General features: G+C 40.6%; 1 protein-coding gene across 3 annotated transcripts in view; it reads left to right on the forward strand.

Moving 5' to 3' along the window:
- The first annotated feature begins 358 nt into the window (after positions 1-358).
- The window catches only part of FBXL19 (F-box and leucine rich repeat protein 19), a 388,122-nt gene continuing 367,983 nt past the window's right edge, over positions 359-20,497 (forward strand). For 2 of the 3 annotated variants that reach the window (XM_069244159.1, XM_069244161.1), the window contains exons 1-2: positions 359-438; positions 538-601. The gene's annotated coding sequence lies outside the window, so the exon portion shown is untranslated. Of the gene's footprint in view, positions 439-537; positions 602-12,879; positions 12,984-20,497 lie in introns of all 3 variants that reach the window. The other variant, XM_069244160.1, reaches the window with a different exon arrangement.

The raw sequence follows: 20,497 nt of genomic DNA on the forward strand, positions 1-20,497 counted from the left end.
AAAAGGTTTCGTGGTAGCATCAATAGCACATGCTAGGACTCCGACCGGGACGTCACGGACACACTTAAGGTCCGTGACGTTTAACTGAGATCATTTGCTAGCTGGACTCAAACACCTCCAATCTAAATAACTGGCGAACCCCTAGCTAGACCTCGGACAATGTTTATACCCCGCACAGGCACGTGCGGATTCCGCAGCCAATCAGTATTCGGAATAGTGCAAAGCGCTGTTGGATTGGTTGAAGTGCAGCCTATTCTTCAATCCTAGTTTACCTTACACCAGACAAGTCCCTCCCGCTCCCAGAAAACTCACTGAATATATTCAGCCGTTGGATTGGCTTTCATGCGACCCGGAAGTACTGTAATTATGGGTGAATGTCTTCCGTTAAAAGATCAATAACGGACAACGGACATTGGGTTGAATGTACGGACGGTCCGTGTAAGTAGCGGACAGGTGGTTACCTTAAGGGCAGGCCACGTGGGGGTAGTGAATGGGCGTGATACTCATGATAACCAAAACAATTATTCATTCCGGCAGGGACAATGACAACGCAGGCGAGCAAGGAAGCCGAGGCAGTCACGGAGCCAGCAGCCCACAGTAGGTCAGTGACGCCCCTTATTTCTCTCTTGTGCAGTCTCCACGTTCATTTTTGTGTTCTGGTAATACTGTAGTGCCTCTGTGTCTTTTAGTTGTGCGTTTCTCTCCCAGACATTGGGAGATTAGGTATTCTCTTGGGGTAGGTACTAGGTGGAATCAATGGTATCCTGCACCAAACGTCTGACAGATATGAGTTGATGAATTTCATGTGCATGCATTATGCTTTGTGTATATTTTAAGTAGACGTTGCAGAGTTTCATCTTCCCCTTGTAATAAGCACCAAAGGTTAGTTACATTTACATCCATGCTCGTGTCAAATTGAATTTGGTGCTAGATCGTGATAGAATGTAATTAACCTGCCCACAAGCCCGTATTATTTCTTTTAGTTTATTTGAAGTTGATCATTGACTTTGCCTACTACTCTTAGGCCATTTTGTGAATTTTCAGGAATTACTACGTGTTTTCCTTTTCGTGGTCGCTACTCTAATGACCTTTTCATGTATAACTTGAATTTTATTTACGCCCAGTGATATTTTGGTATTTTATCCCATTTTGAATGGACTAGTAACGCGCTCACAGTTGCAATTTTTCATTTTGTCAAGGAGTTATATAGTATCCCATGGACTTCTTTTGATATGTGACGCATTATTGTTTGATTTAGAGACGTATGATGGTTCTTACTCTTAACCCCTCGTGGGCACTTTTCAAGTGATCGCCGCCTAGTGAGTAAGAGGTCTACTCCCTGCTGAAACCTGCACATTGAGCTACTAGTCCTTCTCCCTGACACCACTTCTCCTCTGTACAGCTGCGTACCGTTCCCACAGTCGTGAAACATGAATTTCCCTGCTGACATAACGAGTCATCTGTCCACTTCCTTCACCTAATACCTATGCTCCTAGTCCACCCCCCCATACCAAAGTACACCTCCTCTTCTCGCCAGTGCATGTCTCTTTAGTTGCCAGAGTGACAAGCCCTTAAAATATGTTTGATTAGAAAGACAGCGCTGCGTTCTTGGGCTGCGAGTTGTGCAGACCTCCCAACTCACACGGGGCCACCGTGTGTCATATGGCATCAGTTTCCATCATACGGTCACGCGGTGAGTAGTCTATATGGCATGCTATGCACACATTTGGCACATTTGGCTGGACCCCCTCTCCCCACCCGCAGATAGCAACTTTCCAGCTAAATTGGCAGTTATGTGACTCCAGTGTCCATTGCAGGATGTAAAACCTGCACAGACCATCGACGTGTGCCTCAGAAGATTTGTGTTTTTTTTTTTTTTTTTTTTTTTTTTTTTAGTGTTGGACTCTATGAATTTAAAGTGTCTTGGTCTGTGTTCGACAATAACCCCGATCTCCTCGAGGCCCCGCCCCCTTAACTCGGTGACAATGTCCATGTTAGCAGATCTGGATATGTTAAACGTAAATACTGATTGTGATGTCTGATTAATGAGTATAAATTGGGAACGTAACCACAGGGATAGCTCTGTAGCTTGAAAGCTGACTGCCTAATAATCTGTGTTACTTGAGGGATGGAACATAGTCTGTGAGCAGGGACGGAAGCCATACAGGCCCTCAACAGCGCTAGTTTTCTGTTTACGTGCATATACTACAGAAAAAGCACAAGTTTACGAAATGCATTGACTGTAATTATGGTACTCGTGGGCTGATGTATTAAAGTCCGACAAACACTACATAATAACATTTTTGTATAGGAAAATAGTTATTGATGAAGAAGAATAATATAATAGTTTTCATGTCAAAAGTGGATTAATAGAGGCAATTTCCACTCGTAAAGTATGCTCTTATTGCCATCTGCAAGTCAATACAAAGAGTAATCCTAGAGTTTCTGATTATAGAGAAGGTGCCTGGGCCTAGTGTAGACACATGCTTTTTTTAAAGCAGCGATTAAATATTGTTAAAACAGTATTACAAATTAAGAGTGCAGTGTGGGGTACATAAATTACTCCTAACCAGCTGGATGACTCTGCACACTTAGTTTCTAACGTTACTGTTAACCCAAGGTGTATCGTTTTCATCTTCAGATGAAGACTGTAGAACGTCATACCTATCCATCGTCGAACAGACTAGTGTTGGACGTTTCATAGGACATTCCCGCCCAGTTTCTGCGATATCTCTAGAAGTACTTTAGGATGGGGTTACAACATTTCGTTCTCTATAGGAGAATTGGAATGAAACTTGCCTGATATGTTTTGTGTAATGGAAACGTTTGTCCTGTTTCTCAACTGGGGAGGAAAGTCCCACAATGTTAAGCAGAAAGTAAAATTCAGCTCCGCACTGGAGAAAGCTGTTACAATTTGGGTTCATTGTAAAATGTAAAACTCAAATCACTGCTTGCAGTTGACTTATCTCGGCAAGGTAAAACCCATAGGTTGCATACAGAATACATTTAATACGTAAAAGATGAGTTTAAAACGAAATTGAATATCAAACCCCCCAAATTCACATTAGCACACTGAATGTTATGGAAATGACAGTATTTCATAAATTCCGGTATTTTTTTCATATTGAAGTTTACTTCTTGTTTCGCAGAATTTATATTGCTAACAATGTATGGAAGACTAACAATAATGAATACAAATACTGCTGTGCTTTTGGAGGAAAGGGTCTGGCCTCTTTACCGAAACAATTCTACTAAGAATTGCTACTTTCAGTGTCGCATGGACGCCAAATCTGTGGTTCTTTTGTATTCATATAGTTCTTACATTGTCACAGCCAAACAAATTATATGTGTCTCTATAATTCACAAAAAAAAGTAGGTTACAGTGACATTATAGTTTGGGTCATACCCTGCTCACACAAAACCGTAGATATTCTGCTGTTAAATTAGGTATTACGAGTAACTATAACTCATGCCCTGTGGTTATTATAATTTGCAAGGGGGTGGGGGTCAATTTGTTAACTTTATACCTTCCTCCCTACCTTCAGTTATCCAAGCCCATGCCCCTGACATCTGCTTCCCCATAGTATTGTAATGAACAGCCAGATTGCTAATGTTCTATATTTATTACTAATGTGTGTCAAGCTTGACATCTTTTTGATTTAATACCTAAAGCATTTGATTTAAAAATTATACAAAAGAGGTGGGAGACTTAATCTCATAGGAACTATCGTTAGCGCTCTAAAACATTAAAATAAGGAAATCTATTCTGAGTTATCAAATAGTGACAAAGCACTTTTAAATTATTTGCTATCTTTATGTTTTTTTTATCCAATTGATCACTTCATTATTTGTGACACTTAGTGGTGAGGATATAGGGTCACCGCCAGAGCTGCAGACTTTGTGACTGAGGAATGATGTTTGAGTTTCGTTGTCAGCTCGAAATCCTGTGATTCTAGGCAGATCATTTAATTCCCCCATGCCTAAAACTAAAATGAATGTGTCCTAGTAATATGTAACTGATGCTCATGCAAAGCACTCCAATACCTTTTAGGTCAAGTCTGTGCTATTTAAAACTCCAAAAAAATAAAGTGTTTTCCACACTTCTGAAATTGGGCTACATTTGCGTTGTATTAGTGCTACATTTGGGCTTTTCCCCCCTCTAGTGGCCATCTTATGAGACTTATTTGTTATGAAGCTCTACAATTTTCTCATTTAGTGCAGTGTCCTCAGTAGAAATGCTTTCATTTTTCCACTTCAATTCCATCTGGGTAGGGTTCAGATGCAGGACACTTTTGGCATAAATTCAGAATCACTAACACCCCGTTTGTTAATTAGAATACTGTTGTTTACCAGGGAGTAAACTAGTAGTCTACTGCTGGTGTTGAAACTGCATGTTGGAATGTTTTAAAGTAATAGAAGAGGAAGGTATATGAGAACTCGCTGAAAATGTGTCCCAATTTTTCTTTCTACAGCACTAACAATAACTTCTATGACAAAATGAACTCCCTTATTCGTTTCTTTCTAAATTAAATGTTTTAATTTTTTTACCAGTTTAACTCAATCGAGATGGCTTCAGATGTGCAACACATGTCATAAGTAAGACTGTTAGCCCTCTAGTTTGTTCTTTAGAACAAACACTTTGGGAGGCTGCAGTAGAAAACAAGGGAATCAACTGACAGGCTGCTCCTGCTGTAAGAATGTTTTGCTGAGAATGTCAGACTTCATTCTCATATGGCTGAGAAAGATAGTGTGAATTTACAGAAAATATGCTCTCATTTTAACTTCTAGAGCACCTTCCATAGCCCCTATGGTAAAATCATGAAAAAAACAGTTTTCTCTAAAACATGGTTCATGAAATCTCAGCAGAAGGCTTTATTTTCCTCAGGGTAAAATCGCCTTAGAACACACCACAATTCCTAAAATTAGTAGTGTACCATCAACAACTGTTTTACATTGTAACTAAAATCTGTTTTCACCTTTTTTATACGTTTTCCTTTAGTTCTTGTTTTCAGCTCTGTCGATGATTTGTAAGGTGCTTTGTCTGCCATCACTTCCTGGTTGAAGTTCTGGCAGCTAATCTGATCTCACCATGAGATCTGTGCGTAGGCTCCGCCCAGATATACAAATTAAATTTTTTCTAAAACTACTGAATGGATTTACACCAAATCACAAAACGTACGCTTTCTGGACCAAGAGTTCTGCCATATTTGGTGTAATTCTGTCCAGCAGTTCGGGTTGTAGTTGTTTCAAAAAAATCCCTATGGAAATTGCATGGAGTAAAATTGTTTTGGACCCCCCGCTTGCCCACCAACACTCTTTTTCTTGGCACCCGCTTGACGTATCACCCTGAAACCTTTTAAGACACCAGCTGAAGTAAGTGCTGTACTAATTTTGGAAATTTCATGAAGATTTGTCAAGTGGTGCCAAAGTTATTGGCAAAACAAAAAACGTATTTCCTGTGGAAACCAGATCCTCACTATAAATACCTACTGGCTACTGCCAGTAGGTACTAAATGAATAAAAACTATTTTTTATATATATATATATATATATATATATATATATATAATACATTTTTAAAAATTATTTATAGTTAGTATAGCACTAAAACTTCATTTTGATTGCTTAAAAGATCTAGGAAGCAAGCCAAAAAACATGTTAAGAAGACTGCATTAAGAGGGTTGGAACCCAACTAGCTGTATGAAAGGTCCTCAATTGACATTTATAAATTTCTTCTCAAGGTATACATGTTTGGTAGTTGAACACCAAGCAGATAAGTTTCGTTTTCTGGAGTTCCCTGAACTGAAGGTAGTTGCAGTAAGCTTGAACAGAAGATGCTTCAGACCCTTGAATCCAGAGACTCCTCCTTTGTGTTTATTTTCTAGCAACAGTGTTGTTGGCTCAGGTGAGAGGAAGCTGAATAAAGATTTGTAGCTGTCACATAATGAAAAGCCTGCCTTCGTCGGTAACCAGGAGCTCCCTCCCTATTCTTTTTGTCTGATTCAGTGTTTCATCTTATTCTGGTTTTCACCAAGCTCTTAGAAGTGTTTTCAGGTCTGGCTGAATTGTTCTTAGGACTGGCTTGACATGGTTTTGTATCCATAAATGTAGGCACCTTCTGGTTGCTTTTTTTTTTTTTTTTTTACTTTTTCTTTCACAGAAGACTAGTGATGACTTGTTTTAAGGCTGGTATGAACTTCATTTTAATAATCCATGTGTACAGTCACCAGAGCTCTACTGAGCTCTTTTCACTGAGTACTTACGGGAAGATTTTCCAAAGGGTGACACATAAAAGTTGGTTCTCTTGCTAACTGCAGTGATCAGAGAGATAAAGTCACCTCTGTAACTAAAACGACCCTGAGATTTCTATGTCTTTGAAAAAGTTTGTGGATGACACCCTGTTACTCTCACGAACTGCCATGGGCCTTTCCAGATTGCTCTCTCGATTTACAGAGTTCTGCAAGGACCATGGGTTGGAAATCAACTCAGCAAAAACAAAATACATGGTCTTTGGGGACAACAGGTGTAAAATGAAGAGGCCGGTATACCTAGAAGGTGCTCCCCTGGAAAGAGTGGGCACCTTCGACTACTTGGGTATTAAATTGGAAGACTCGCATCTTTGGCATGCTCACCGCCAGAAATCTTTATTGTGCTTGAAGCAAAGGGCGGGTGGCATTGTAAGATTTGCCTCTAGATCTCCCAAATTTGCAATGTCTCCTGCCCTTGAAATATACAAATCTCAAGCCGGGGGGGGGGGCCCTATGTGGTGCCGAACTTTGGGGTCATTGTAACCTGGTGAACTTGGCAAGGGCAGAAAATCAATTCTTGAAAATGTTGCTAAAAGTTCCCTCCAGTACTCCATCTCTGCCCATCCGAATGGATCTAAACCTTTTTTCTATCTTGCAGATTGCCGCTTTAAGGCCCTTGTTATTTTGGATCCGGCTTTGGTCAACAGACGCCCTTTCTCCATTTCGTTGCGGGCTTCTTAAATTGGTGGGCCGTAATACTATCATCAAAACTAAATGGTGTGTTTATGTCAAACAGTCCTTAACTCACCTTGGTCTAGGGTCCAAATTGGACAAGAATGGCCACAGCACACCGATAGTATAGTCCAATAGTGTGGCAGGGATGAGTGACCCTTATCTTATGTTGCTATGAAGCAAAGTTGAAAGGAGTCTCAAGTCCTGTTTGTAGAGGGTGTCTTTTATTTGTAGATACTGGAAATCATTGTGTCATCAGCGTGATACAGCCAACACGTGTTTCGTCACACCAGTGACTTTATCAAGGCTTCTTAGAGTGGAACTAATGAGAATATGGTTGAGTGAGAGAACATGAATGCAGACCCTGGTAAGCCTGTGGTCGGAACCCCAGATTTATTTATGAAGCTTTTTCGCGACCTGGAAGTGATCAAATTAAAAACATATGATATCAAACAACGGACGACGGTTGCAGAATTCACGGACGCTTCGTTGAGAAGACCAGGAATATTCTGTTGATTGTGCTAGTGTGAAAGCAGCTTTCTACAGGAATATTGCACATTAAGCCCCAGGACTTAATTACTGTGCTGTCACCACATCAATGACGGGCACCGCAAACCTGGACTCGTGTCCTGGTGACAGAAAAAGCTTCATAAATAAATCTGGGGTTCCGACCACAGGCTTACCAGGGTCTGCATTCATGTTCTCTCACTCAACCATATTCTCATTAGTTCCACTCTAAGAAGCCTTGATAAAGTCACTGGTGTGACGAAACACGTGTTGGCTGTATCACGCTGATGACACAATGATTTCCAGTATCTACAAATAAAAGACACCCTCTACAAACAGGACTTGAGACTCCTTTCAACTTTGCTTCATAGCAACATAAGATAAGGGTCACTCATCCCTGCCACACTATTGGACTATACTATCGGTGTGCTGTGGCCATTCTTGTCCAATTTTGTCTTCGGGTATCCCAATACCCTTTTTGGTGCCTACCGGGTAGTAAGGCACTGGGCCAGTTTGCACCTGATCTTGCGGTTACTTTGTTACTTGTGTAAAATTATTGTTTTACTGCCTAGATGTGCGGCGCCTTTCACCCTTACTACCCTATTGTGCTTTGCCTAAGGCGTCTCTTGGTCTAGGGTCCTATTGGCTGGATCCATCCTCCATTCCTGAAAATGCTGTGCAGGTACTGAAGGATGCTTTTTGGCACATTGTCCAGACTATGCAATTTACTAAGATTGTTCCGCTGTCTGTGTCTGATAGTTATTTATCAATCAAATGCCATTACGAATTTGAGCCCTTCATGGACATAGCACTATCTCCATTCACACAAGCTCTTTTTGTCAGATTCAGAATAGGGTCTCTCCCTTTATGCTCTTTAACGCGCAAATGGCCTAGTTCCACCAATAGATCCAAGTTCTGTCCGATGGGTTGTAAAAGTGAAGAGTCTGTTTCACATATTTTTTTCCATTGCCATGCATACCACAAACAAAGAGTCCTTTGGATCATTCCGCTTTGTAAATCTATAGGTGTCTGGTCCTATCTTCATGCTGAGAGAATTTTAAAATCTGACTCATCTGTCCAGGTAGTTTTACCAGTGGCAAAATTTCTCGAATCAATCTGGCATTTTAGATTAGTAATTTTAAAGAATAAGACTTGGTAGTTAACTTTTAGACTTATTTATGTATATCTATTGACTCTTGATGTTTGACTTTAGCATCCAATTTTTAGCACAAAGATATTATTTTATTATACTATTGAGTATTTATGGATCCAGGGAATTGGTCCCTTGTTGAGTGGAACCTTTTATTAAGAGACACATACTCTGATTACTTTGTTTGGATCTTAACTTTTCTCTACTTTTTTAATTTTCTATTGCGCTTATATTTTTAGTGTTTCTTAATCTTAAAAACTCGATGTCTGTACTGTACTTTTATGGTATGTTTTTACTTACCGAAATAAAGTTAGTGAATGACAAACTTTTCTACCCAAAAACGGCAATTAATTGCTAGGGTAGCTTGTCATGTCCACTTTTTCTGGTGAAATTGCATGCAGTTTAACTGGTTAAGTTGTATACGAGCAAAATGTTTAGAATTTCACGTTGCATCATTGATATGAAGTGTTGCCTCATTGATTTGCGTGTGTATATCAGTCATGGTGGGTCATTTTTTATTTTTTTTTATCTGGCCCACTGGGGACCTTCTCTCATTGGCCAGAGCACATAACAGTTGTGATTCAACAGGACTAGCATCTGTGTCTTACAGCTCCTCTTCTTAAGGTGTCCGCTGAAAATGGGGATAAGATGTACGCACAGTGAGAAGCAGTTCCTTAGCTTGAAAACTTGCACGTTGAGGGACCTTCAGCGAAACATTAAATGTGATTGTCAGTGACATTTTGGGGTAAGATAGCTAGAAGGATATCCCTGGCTAGTCCATGTACTAGCCACAGGGCTTTGAAATTAGGTTTCGTTTTTGTGTGTTGTTGAGTCGGTGCATGTAAGACTGAGGTAATGTTTGTATCATCTTCAAAAAATGTGCATAGGTCTGATACCTCTTGTTTTTGTAGTGTCTTAGCAGGGAGGCCTGCGAAAATGCCACTTTATACATTAATGCAAACTCGTGATACATGCAATAGTTGGTTTCTGTTCTTCTATTCCATTATGGTTTCTTCCAATATATGACAGTTTGTGATTGAGATCGGGTAAATTGGATACCTTAATGCTGCCCTGAGAACAGGGATTTTGATTGGAGTGGTACATTTTAATAGTTTTAGTCCTCACTACCTTTTCTAGCTATTTTGATGTACTGTAGTGTTTGGTTCTTTTGTAGACTTGTGAATTGTATGCTAACCTGACAGAAAGCTCAGGCTTTTTGTTACGTTTTGGGTTTCCAGTGTACTCCATGACATTGCCTCTTCCATCTTAAGCTTCAAGACGTCTGAGAGCTTTCTAAGCAATGTTGATAGAGAAGTCTAGAGATCTAAAGATGAGTGTAAGAATTTTGAAATTACATTTGTTCATGTCATCACTGTTTTTAGATTGATTAGTAGGTTCAAAATAGGCTCATAAGTTGCCCATCACTGGGTTTATGTCTCTGTTTTGATTTTGCATTTTATGCAGTGCTTGAAGGGTACTGGGTCCTGTTGATGCGGACTACTGACAAAGCAAATTAAGCATTTGTGAAATCGGTAGGTCTTCTATTTTGAGTCCTGGCTGAAACCTGAAAAAAGCCTTTTGAGGTGGAAAAACAAAAAGCAATTGCTCTCTGAACTGGATCTGTAAATTAAATAATTTAATGTGTGACTACTCAACATCCTTTTGAGATGTAAATTAACTCTCCATGCTTTGCAATGCAAGCTCTTCATATGGGGGGAAATAATAAACCAAACCGTCACTAGCAGACGGTGAGAGTAAGCACCCGTGTAACAATAGGTCTTGCAGATAGCTTCTATGTAACGCCAAATTAAAACAGTAGTTGTCAATGGTCCCTATCAGGCCTTTTTAAAAATATTTTTTACATATTATTATTAAATATTTTTTTTTTTAACAGCATCCACAGAGGATTGAAAATCCAAATGGTATATAAAAACATTACTACAATTGCTACAATCTGTCTAATTAGCAGAATCAAGCTCAGCCTGCCTTGTAGCTAGTCCTAAACTGATTTAGGGCTGATCTTCTGCTGGCTCTGGGCTGTTTCCCTGCAGGTGTTCACATCCCTACTTATTGGCATCTCTGAAAATGAAAATATTCCTTTCCATCTGCTTTTAACAGCACACCAAATGTTCTCCATTTCCTGTTTCCCATGTCAGTTGTAAACAAATCCCTTGCAGGTACCTTTGCCTAGCTTAGGTTCAGAGGGCCCAACTACATGAGTTACATTTCCAAACCACACCAGGAATCCTGCTGCGTTGGTAAATTGTCACAAATCCATCACTGCTTGTCAATTGTGTGACTTCAGGGTGTGTGGTGGGGTAGAAAAGCAGGGCATGGAAGAACAGACAATCAGGAGGATCAGTAGGTGGACGATGCAAAGAGGGCCTGTGTGGAGGATGAGCGGAGAATCTGGGTCAGAGGACCAAGAGAATAGGGAGCTTGTGGAGGAGGTTCAACTGAAGGACCAGGAGACCAGCATTGGGAGCAGAAAGAGGGGGAGAATACCATGACTGTCAAGACCAGAATTACAGTGGGGACCAGGAGAATGAAAAAGGGCAAGGAGGATGAAGAGCACCAAGAAAAGAATGACTAGGAGGACAAAATGAACAGGAGGAGGAGGACAACTGGGACTACCAAGATAATCTGGACCACCTGTATGACCGATTTGTGACATTTGATCCAACCAAAAGCCCAAATGGTTGTTAGGTTTGGATTCACAGGGTACAAAGAGGTCTATATACTGGTTCCTCCGAGGCAGGCCCTAGAGCCAATGACTGACCAACACAAATGGTGGGAGCCGCTCTCGAAGGATAACCAGTGTCGCATTTACCTTGTAATGGACGGGAACTCCACAGTAAGGGCTGTTTGAATACTAGTCACAGTGTAGCCCTGGATATCTGTCAGGCCTGTAGACTGACAGCATGGCACTCAGACTGTTCATGGTGGGAGTCTCATGTTGGACAGCTACCAGTGCCACGTTTAACCCAACCCTCTTGCTCCAAGGCTATGCAGTATGCTGGCCTCGGGCAGCTGGTCAAGTGGTAATCTCCTCAAGGGATAACCCATATAACTTTTTCTCTCGCTCTCCATTTCTCCCCCTATCTCTCCCCCCCCCCCCCTATGCCTCTATCTCTCCCCCTATCTCTCTCCCCTCCCCCTCTATCTCTCTCCCCTCTATCTCTCTCCCCATCCCCCTATCTCTCTATCGTCCCTCCCCCTGTCTCTCTGTCTCTCATATATATATATCTCCCCCCCCCCCCCCCCCTTGCTGGATGACATCCTTGTAATAAAGATGAAGTTCAGGTGCTTTGGCTGTTAGGAAGTTTGTGGCTGCTACTATTAGCAGACTGGCCGCGGAATGGGGAAATATTGTACTGGATCTGGCCAGAGAATTAGCCAGATGTGCCAGCCATTGTGGCAAAACAAACCACACCCTAATCCTATTTTTATTGTTAATTCTTCTGGTCACAAACAGTTCGATTCTGAATTCCACCCTGTTATATTGATGGGGCCTAGTTATATGAGGTCATAACGGCACTGGCTCTTTTGAGGGATGTGATAAATCACTTACAACTGGGGTAGTTCTCATTCCTGATGTTTGATGTTCGGTAGGAACCCAGCCTTATGCCTCTCTTCTTTTTCCCCCTCCTTTCATCATGACCTTGGGTCGTACTATCAGGCTACCTGCTCTGATAGGCGGGCACCCCGGTTATGTGACCTTGGCATGGGTGAATATGATGCTATTTTTGTACATATATAAAACATTATTAAATCTGCTACATTTGTGACAATATTTTCATTTTCCATTATGATGCCTGTATAAAGTACCACGATTGCAATAGACTTGGTTTTACGTTGAAGATCGGTATTCTTGGCGTTTTAAGTAAGGTTTCTGGAGGTAAGAAAATGCAAAAAGGTTTGAGTTCATTCAGTTCCCCTCTGAAGATTGAGGCCATTATTTTATTTCTGATGTCCTTTAAATCTGCTTCTTTTGACAAGCATTCCCGTTTACTCCTTCCGAAGGTGATCCAATAATACCTCGGTTTGCCTTAACCGTTTGCTATGCCTACAGTGTTTTTTGTTTCATTGTTGATGCAGTCCTCCTAACATTTTTCTATATCAGAGAAAGAACTATTAAGAATCATGAACCCAAATGTGAGTCGGAGTTTCTTTGTCTATACTGGAGTAGTATTTTCTCTTCAGCTGGTATTCTCTAAATTTCCGTCACTTTATTATCAACAGGCTGAAATAGTAGACCACTGTTTGCCCTAAGATGGTGCTGACAAGTGTGAAGGATCGTGGAACTGAGACAGGATTGAACTGGAGTCTAAGACACGTGATAACCGGTGATCAATTTTTTATTTTTATTTATCCTTTTCCATCTTTTGTCAGCAGTGTGATGCGCCACTGTGCTAAGAGTAGTCTCAGAGACAGAAATGGCGTAAACTTTGGAATTAGGGCCTCGTTATTTGCAGACCTAATCAGATAGTCTCAGTTCTAAAAGGCCGGGCTGTTGACTAGCCAATGATTTTGCTGTTCACTTGTGCCAGACGAGTGTATGCATGGCCAACAACATTGCAGTGAGTGTTCACGTGTTGTGACGCATGCATTATGACGCACAACAGACCTTCGGGCTTTTATTTTACCATTCGAACATGGTGGACATCCTTGTTTGAACAGCAAGCAAATCAGAGTGGGGAAAAAAAGAAAGATGCACTCTGAGAAACAAGCGGACATGGCAATTTGCAGTCACCCAGCCCTCTTAAAAAAGAAACAAAAAAATTGAATAAGAGTAGGGCAGAATCAATTAGGGAGTCGAAGAGAAAAGCTAAAGATGCACGAGGGTTGGAGGAAACGCAGAGCATATTAAAAATTTTTTTTTAAAAAAAAATAGTCCTGGGGAACTTGATTGGGGTGAAAAACTCCGTGATGCCCAATCCTAATCATAAAAATAACCTCCACTGTATTCCAAACAAGTTAATCCACACCCTGCAGCATAGTGCAAGGACTGTTTACAATGTGGCCAAAAAAGCCTAGCAGAAGTGTTAACATTATACTTAAACGCAAATTATAGTTAATAAAATGCAAGCTGTAGTTGGCGAACATATGTTTTGCTAAGTAATCCCTTGGTGAAAGACGTTAAAAATAAGATGTGTGCTGGAAAGATTGTGTTGAGTGGCTTCCCCAGTCTACTTCACAAGCAGTCTATTGGTGATGTTATATTTGGTCGATTCGGGGCATGCCTCTGTAAAGTAAAGTGTCCTCTTTTGTTGTTGTTATACTGGTATAAATCTGCGACAGGCTTTGGTCTGTGTGATACATTAACCTAAGAGCCCGAATATTCTAGAGCCATCACTTTTTCTGTATGAAATGTGTCACTTCTGGGTATAGGATTGACTGATTACACTCGTGGTTTTCAAAAACACTATGTTCTTTCTATACGGATTTATAATAGATGGCTCTCAGTTTTTGACATGAGCTGCATACTTTATGTTTTCTAGATGGCAAATTAGGCTTACCTGAATGAACATCTAAGCTCTCCTGTATCTACAAAGATCTAAAATTAAGGTTGCATTTGAGGAGTTAATGCTAGCCTCATTCGGTTTGTAGAAATATGCACTGGGGTTGCAAGGCCTAGAGATTTGTCTGATTGGAAGTGGAAGGTAAAGCTTGTGCAGGTAACGATCATGTTTCTAAAACAAAACTTTGTGTCTGTGCATTGATTCTTGTAGACTTGCTGGCATTCTTTGACTGTCTCTTGATGATTTACGGTAATCCTTCATCATAGTGTGTTATAGCAGACACCTGTCCATTTATACTTCTGCTTAGAAGTGAATTTGCAAATAGCTTGCCCAATCAATTCATTGTATAATGATTTAAGCTTTGTCGTTTGTGATCGCATCCCTGCACTTCTTCTCAACAAAGCTCTATCAAATTGTAGATTTGGTAGGATTGTCGGATCCTCATGATATTAGGATGTCCTATTGAATCTTTCACTTCTAGAGATTCTCTTCTCTAGAGATCTAAATCACTGGTAATTATTTTTAACTAACCCGTGATTTTGGTGCTGTTAACAAACTTCTAATGTGTGCCATGAATGTGTCTCAATTCTTGTTCAAGTTTGTTTATTTGGCATGGTTATGCAGAAAACCAGACGGAGCACAGAATATCGTGCATTAATACACAAAATACTTTCATTCACAAAGGCAGTTCAATTGATTTTGAGAATGAAAATCTGGATAAAAGCACATTCCAATGTGTAATGCTTTTACTAATCACTGTGCTCGCTTTGCAAACTGTTGTCAGTTGCTGTCGGAACGAGAGTGGCAAAGGAGTGTTTCCGCTCCTCTTGAGTCGTAACATCTTGCACCAAGGCTTTCCAACCACATTTGATTTTGTAAAAGATGCTCGGTTACAAACTACAAAGGGCAGGTGATAACCAGTCACAAAATCTAAGGTTCAATATTTGATTGCTTGTTCTATGTGTTTGCAGGCTACTGACATCAGGAATGTGTTAACAGTGGTCCGACGAACCACTGCAAGCATTCCCTAATGTAAGAATTCACACTGTTGTGGTGTTTGTGGCATTTTTTCTCTTTTAAGAGGCATGTTGGCAATGAAGGTACACTTTGAGTGTGCATACTGGCATGGATAGCCCAACATTCACTACTTTTCCCAATGATTTGCCACCTAATTTTGCATCAATAATACGAATGAGTGAGGCAATGTGAAAAGTCACTTTGTGTTTGAGCAACCCTCGCAATACAAAAACTGAGGCTGAGTTGCAGCACAGTGCAAAACACTGCAATGCGACCAGTCTCTCAGCATGAGCACAGTCGAGCCTGAACTGCAAGGACCGGTCCCCTCCAGATGGAAACCCAAACCTTTTTCATCCTACACAGGCCTCGTCAATGAAGTTTGGCACATTGCGCATGGGGGCTGCATTTGGCCACACCTGACACTCTCTGCATCTATTGCAACAAGCAGATTGATTGAAGGAATGCTTGAATTAATCGCAACCACTGGTGAGTTCTTGGGACCACATTCCAGTCCCATTGTTTGTCATCCTCTGTGCAACTCTTGCCATATGTAAATTGGTCTTGGTCCTTGTCCAGTAACAACAGTTCAGCCTGAGCTGCCAGGCTAGGTCCCATCTAGTGGGGAAAGTCACAAAAACGCAGCAAGTGGCCTTGCACTTGTGTAGATTTGTGCCTTTCAGGAATTCACAAGAGTTAACCAAGTAGACATGGAATAGGGCAGCAGTTGCAAGTTTCCAGACTAAGCCCTAGAAAAACTTTTGTGAATTGTATTTTCGCAGGTGCCGGTAAACACATTTGCTCATGTGAAAGTTCAGTTGTTAAAACTTTTTTGTTCTCTTTTTCCAAAGGGGAAAAATATTTCCTCCTGTGTCAGGAGTAAATTGCAGAACTTTTCCACCTTTTGAAAGGGACATGTTGATAAATTCCCTTAAACACAAAGGAGTAGCACGAGAATATTAAATTCCAGCATTTTAAACTGCTACAAATGGCATGCAGTGAGCAAGTTATGCGAGTTAGCTGGTAGTCAATCAGGGGATTGCTCTGCCAAGGGAATTCTGACATTTCCTTCATTTTGTATATGCTTTGTTCAGTCTTTTGCCCTTTTCTTTCTTTCCTTTTTTGATCACCATCTTGTCTGCCTATTTTCCATCTTTCTTGCTTTCCTTCACTCATCCCTCTGTCAGTTTTCTAGTTATTCATGGCATATTGCTATATATCCTTCCTTCCATCACTCTGTTCTTCTCTTTTTATCCCTCTTTCATTTCTTCTTTCCATCCTCATTTTGGCCTTTCTCCCCATCAGTCCTTCTATCCACTCATCTGTCATCCATCCATCCTTCACTCCATCTTTCTGTGCATCCATCTACCTATCTAAGCATTGCTACATCTGTTTCTTCTTTCAAGATCTTTTCCACCCTTCTCTAAATCCACCCCACCCCGCATACAGCACTTTCATACCATTCTTTTGCAGTGGTATTATTTAAATTATCTTTGGACAAAATAATCTCCCTGCAAATTCAAATGAGCTGTAAACTACGATTCAAATGTCTTGTTTCACAAAACTACCCATTGGTACCCCCCCTTTTGAATCTGCTAAATAAAGCAAATTGTTTGTGGTTGGGTGTAAACTAACACCGCTGGCTCTGGACTTACCACTTCTGGCTTACTCTAAGCTCTTTTGAATAGGTTTACTCACATGAAAATCTTCATACGAGTAAATCATTTTGTGAGTGCAAAACCAACTTTTGTGTACCCTGGACCCGGAAACACCCTATAAGAGCCTGAAGTCGAGGTGAAGGATACTCCTTATAAAGAAGTGATCTAATATTTTTCAGCTGGAATGCCCAATAGTAAAGCTGGAATTCCGGAAGTGCAGTTCTTCCATCTAGCATTTTCTTTCTCAATTTTTCCATGCTATTCTGTGTTTTTTTTTTTTTTTCTTCATATATATATATATATATATATATATATATATATATATATATATATATATATATATATATATATATATATATATATATATATATATTTTTATTATTATTATTTTTTTATATAGGACCAAATAAAGTGAACTAATACCCAATGCAATTGCCTTAGCCATTCATTTTTAAAAGATAAAGGTGAATTTTGGTAGTACCACCATCTTGATTAAATTGGTTCTACCTAAAATAGAGAGACGTAGATGTGACCATTGAAGGAGTAACTTCTTTGTTTCCCTTAGATGATGCGCGAAGTTCACTTGAGCCATCTCTGCCAGATTCTTGACCACTCTGACCCCTAAATATCGGATTTCGTCTTTCTCCAATGGGTTATGCAAAGGCCCATTCCAGGTCACAACTTCGGGTTTATCTGTGTTAGTTTTGCAGAATTGTCAGGTTACTTAATTAACAGTAATTTCCAAAAGTGCTGGCAGAGCACATTGGGGGTTCTGTGTGTATATCAAAAGATCATCCACATATAGAGCTTCCTTCAGGTCCCAGCTGTGGTGTTGAAAAGGTGTAATTCTCTGCTCTGCCCTGATTCTCTCAGCCAGAGGCTTGATATAAAGATTAAAGAGAAGAAGGAAGAGAGGGCAGCTCTGTCGTGTCCCCGTTCAATCTTAAAATGTGGGGATAGAATGCCATTAACCAGAACCCGAGCTGATGGAGCCTTCTTAATAGTTTTTAATTGCATTAAGAACATTTTCACCCAAGTTATTACGGTCCATTACCGCCTGCAGAAAGAGCCAGCTCACTCCGTCAAAAGCCTTGGCCGCATTAATTGTGGGTGGTAATTAGAGGCATGTTAAAAGTGGATGCAATATCAATTGCAGCAACTAGATCGCGGGTCAGGTCCCCTAGATGTTGATTTCTCATGAAGCCTTTCTGATTAATATGCACTAGATCACTGATCACATTATCCAACCTCCTTGCAAGCAGTTGTGCAAAAATTGTATAATCACTATTGAGCAGTGAAATAGGTCTGTAGGACTCACATTTTCTAGCATTTTTCTGCGGCTTTAGTATTAAAGTTATAATAGTTTCATTCCAGGAGGACGGGACCGGAGAGGAATCTATAAGAAACGAGTTCATTAACTGGATCAAGACTGGCGCAAGCTTGTCTCTCAGAAGTTTATATACTTCAGCAGGTAATCCATCTGGACCGGGAGCCATCCTATTTTTTTAAACCAGCAAAAACACGGTCTATCTTTCAAGGGAGAAAGCATTGATTTGAGGCTCAAATTCTTAACTGAATCTAACCTGGAGAGTGTATCTCCCTTCAACCATTCTTCAATCGCCTCTGCTGAAATCAGTCGTCTCTATATAGTTCAGAAAAAAAAAAGACAAATTCTCCTATAATGTCTTGGTCTTCTGAGGAGGTTCTGCCAGTTTCACCTAATATTACTCCTTTAATACTATTCTTAATGTTATCAGACCTAGTCTTCCAAACTAATAGCTTGCCGCAGCCTTCGCCATACTCCAAATGCGCCATTTTACTGACTTCCCATCTACTCTTCACAATTGATTCTAAGAAGACCTCAAATTTATTTTGGGCTTCCTGGATTTGATACTGTAGGTCTGCCTGCAGTATTGCATCCTGAGAGGATAGTCTTTGGGCTTGCAGGGTACAAAGTTTATCCTCAAGAGTCTCTATTGTTCTGGTTCTCTTGGCTCTAAAAGCAGCATAACAAATCAGTTTTCCACGGATAAAGGCCTTATATGCTTCCCAAACCGTGGCTATTGGCGCGGAAGCCAAGTTGACCTAAAATAAATTCCTTGGAGTTCCTTTTCAACTTTAAGACAATCTATTCTTCCCTCAGAAGAGAACGATCCAGTGTCTGTCTAGTACGGGTACGAGAGTCAGATAGACTTATAGTCAGCTGAATGGTCCGAGAGATGGCTTGGCTGGTGGGAAATTGCCGTTAGATTATTTCAAAGTTTAATGTCTTTCAGGAAGAAGTCGATTCTGGAAGCATGCCCGAGTTTCTTATTCCAGAAAGTGAACTCCTTGGTTTGTCTCCTGCTTCGCCAAGGATCAGTCGGGCCAAAATGTTCCATTATATTGTGTAAGCAAGCTCTCATATTAGGTGTACTAAAAGCCGGTCGGGGGGAAGACCTATTTAGGGAAGGATTAAGCAAAACATTAAAGTCTCTGCCAGCTATTATCATGTTCTGAGCTCTTCCAATCAGTTGCTCGTAAAGATCCCTAAGTGGGTCCGGGTCGTCCACGTTGGGACCATAATAGGATACTAAAGTGTGTTGGAGCCCTCCTAACTTGATATTTGCTAAAACCCATCTCCCCCTAGGATGAGCACTGATGTCTGTCAGCTGACTTCGAACGCTGTTCTTTACTGTAATCCCGACCCCTTTCACATTGCAAGATTGATTTGTACAAGCAAAGTGGGTGATCCATCTTTGTGACTTAAGAATACCCATCCACTCCTCATATCTTAAATGGGTCTCCTGCAGAAGAATGACCTGGCTATCAGACAATTTTAGGAACCCCAGAATTCTCTTTCTTCTACTGCTCACTCGAAGGCCATTTACATTCCAGGTCACAATTTTAAGTTTAGATATGTTACCAGAGTGCATCATCGTGTCCTTATTCCAATAAGAATAAGAAACTCTTATCTGACCTCGGCAGTCCTACAATTGTGCAAGGACTCAAAATTTTTTTTTTCTTCATTTTCCCCCCCATCTGCTCCCCACCCATTGTGACCATAATAGGATAGTTTAAAAAAAAAAAAAAAAAACACTGCCTTTCCCCAAACCCTCCTTGAGACCTTGTTGGGTGGCTCTTACTACCCTTAGACCCCAGCCCTCCGCAACCCGCTAGCTCTCCCCTTTTATCTGATCAATCAAACCCTTAGATTCTAGGGGATCACGAAAATTATACATTTTGTTTTTTCCACATTACCCTCAAAGTGGCAGGGAACCTCAATTGTGGAGTGGCACCCAAAGACTTAAACTCCTGCAAAGCCTTCCCCCATCTCCCAACGTCGATCTAACGTTGCCCTAGACATATCAGATCTTATTAGGTATGACCAACCCTCATGCCGAAAACCCTGGACTTTGAGAGCTTCAGGAAGAATCAGTTCCTTTACTCAATATGAGGCAAAATTAACCAGGACCTTTCTAGGTTTCTCCTTGTTAGGATTTCTCTTCAAAGGGTCTTGATGGACTTGGATTTCTGAGGCCAGATCATGGGAGGTCACTGTCGGGATATGGTCTTTGATCAAGGCTATTATGAAGTCTTTAATATTGTCCCCTTCCATACCTTCTCAGATTTCTGAATATTCCAGATTATTCCTCCTGCAGTGATTTTCCAGGGATTCCAGTTTCT

This window comes from Pleurodeles waltl, chromosome 7, assembly GCF_031143425.1.
Source record: "Pleurodeles waltl isolate 20211129_DDA chromosome 7, aPleWal1.hap1.20221129, whole genome shotgun sequence".
In the NCBI taxonomy this organism is placed as follows: domain Eukaryota; kingdom Metazoa; phylum Chordata; class Amphibia; order Caudata; family Salamandridae; genus Pleurodeles; species Pleurodeles waltl.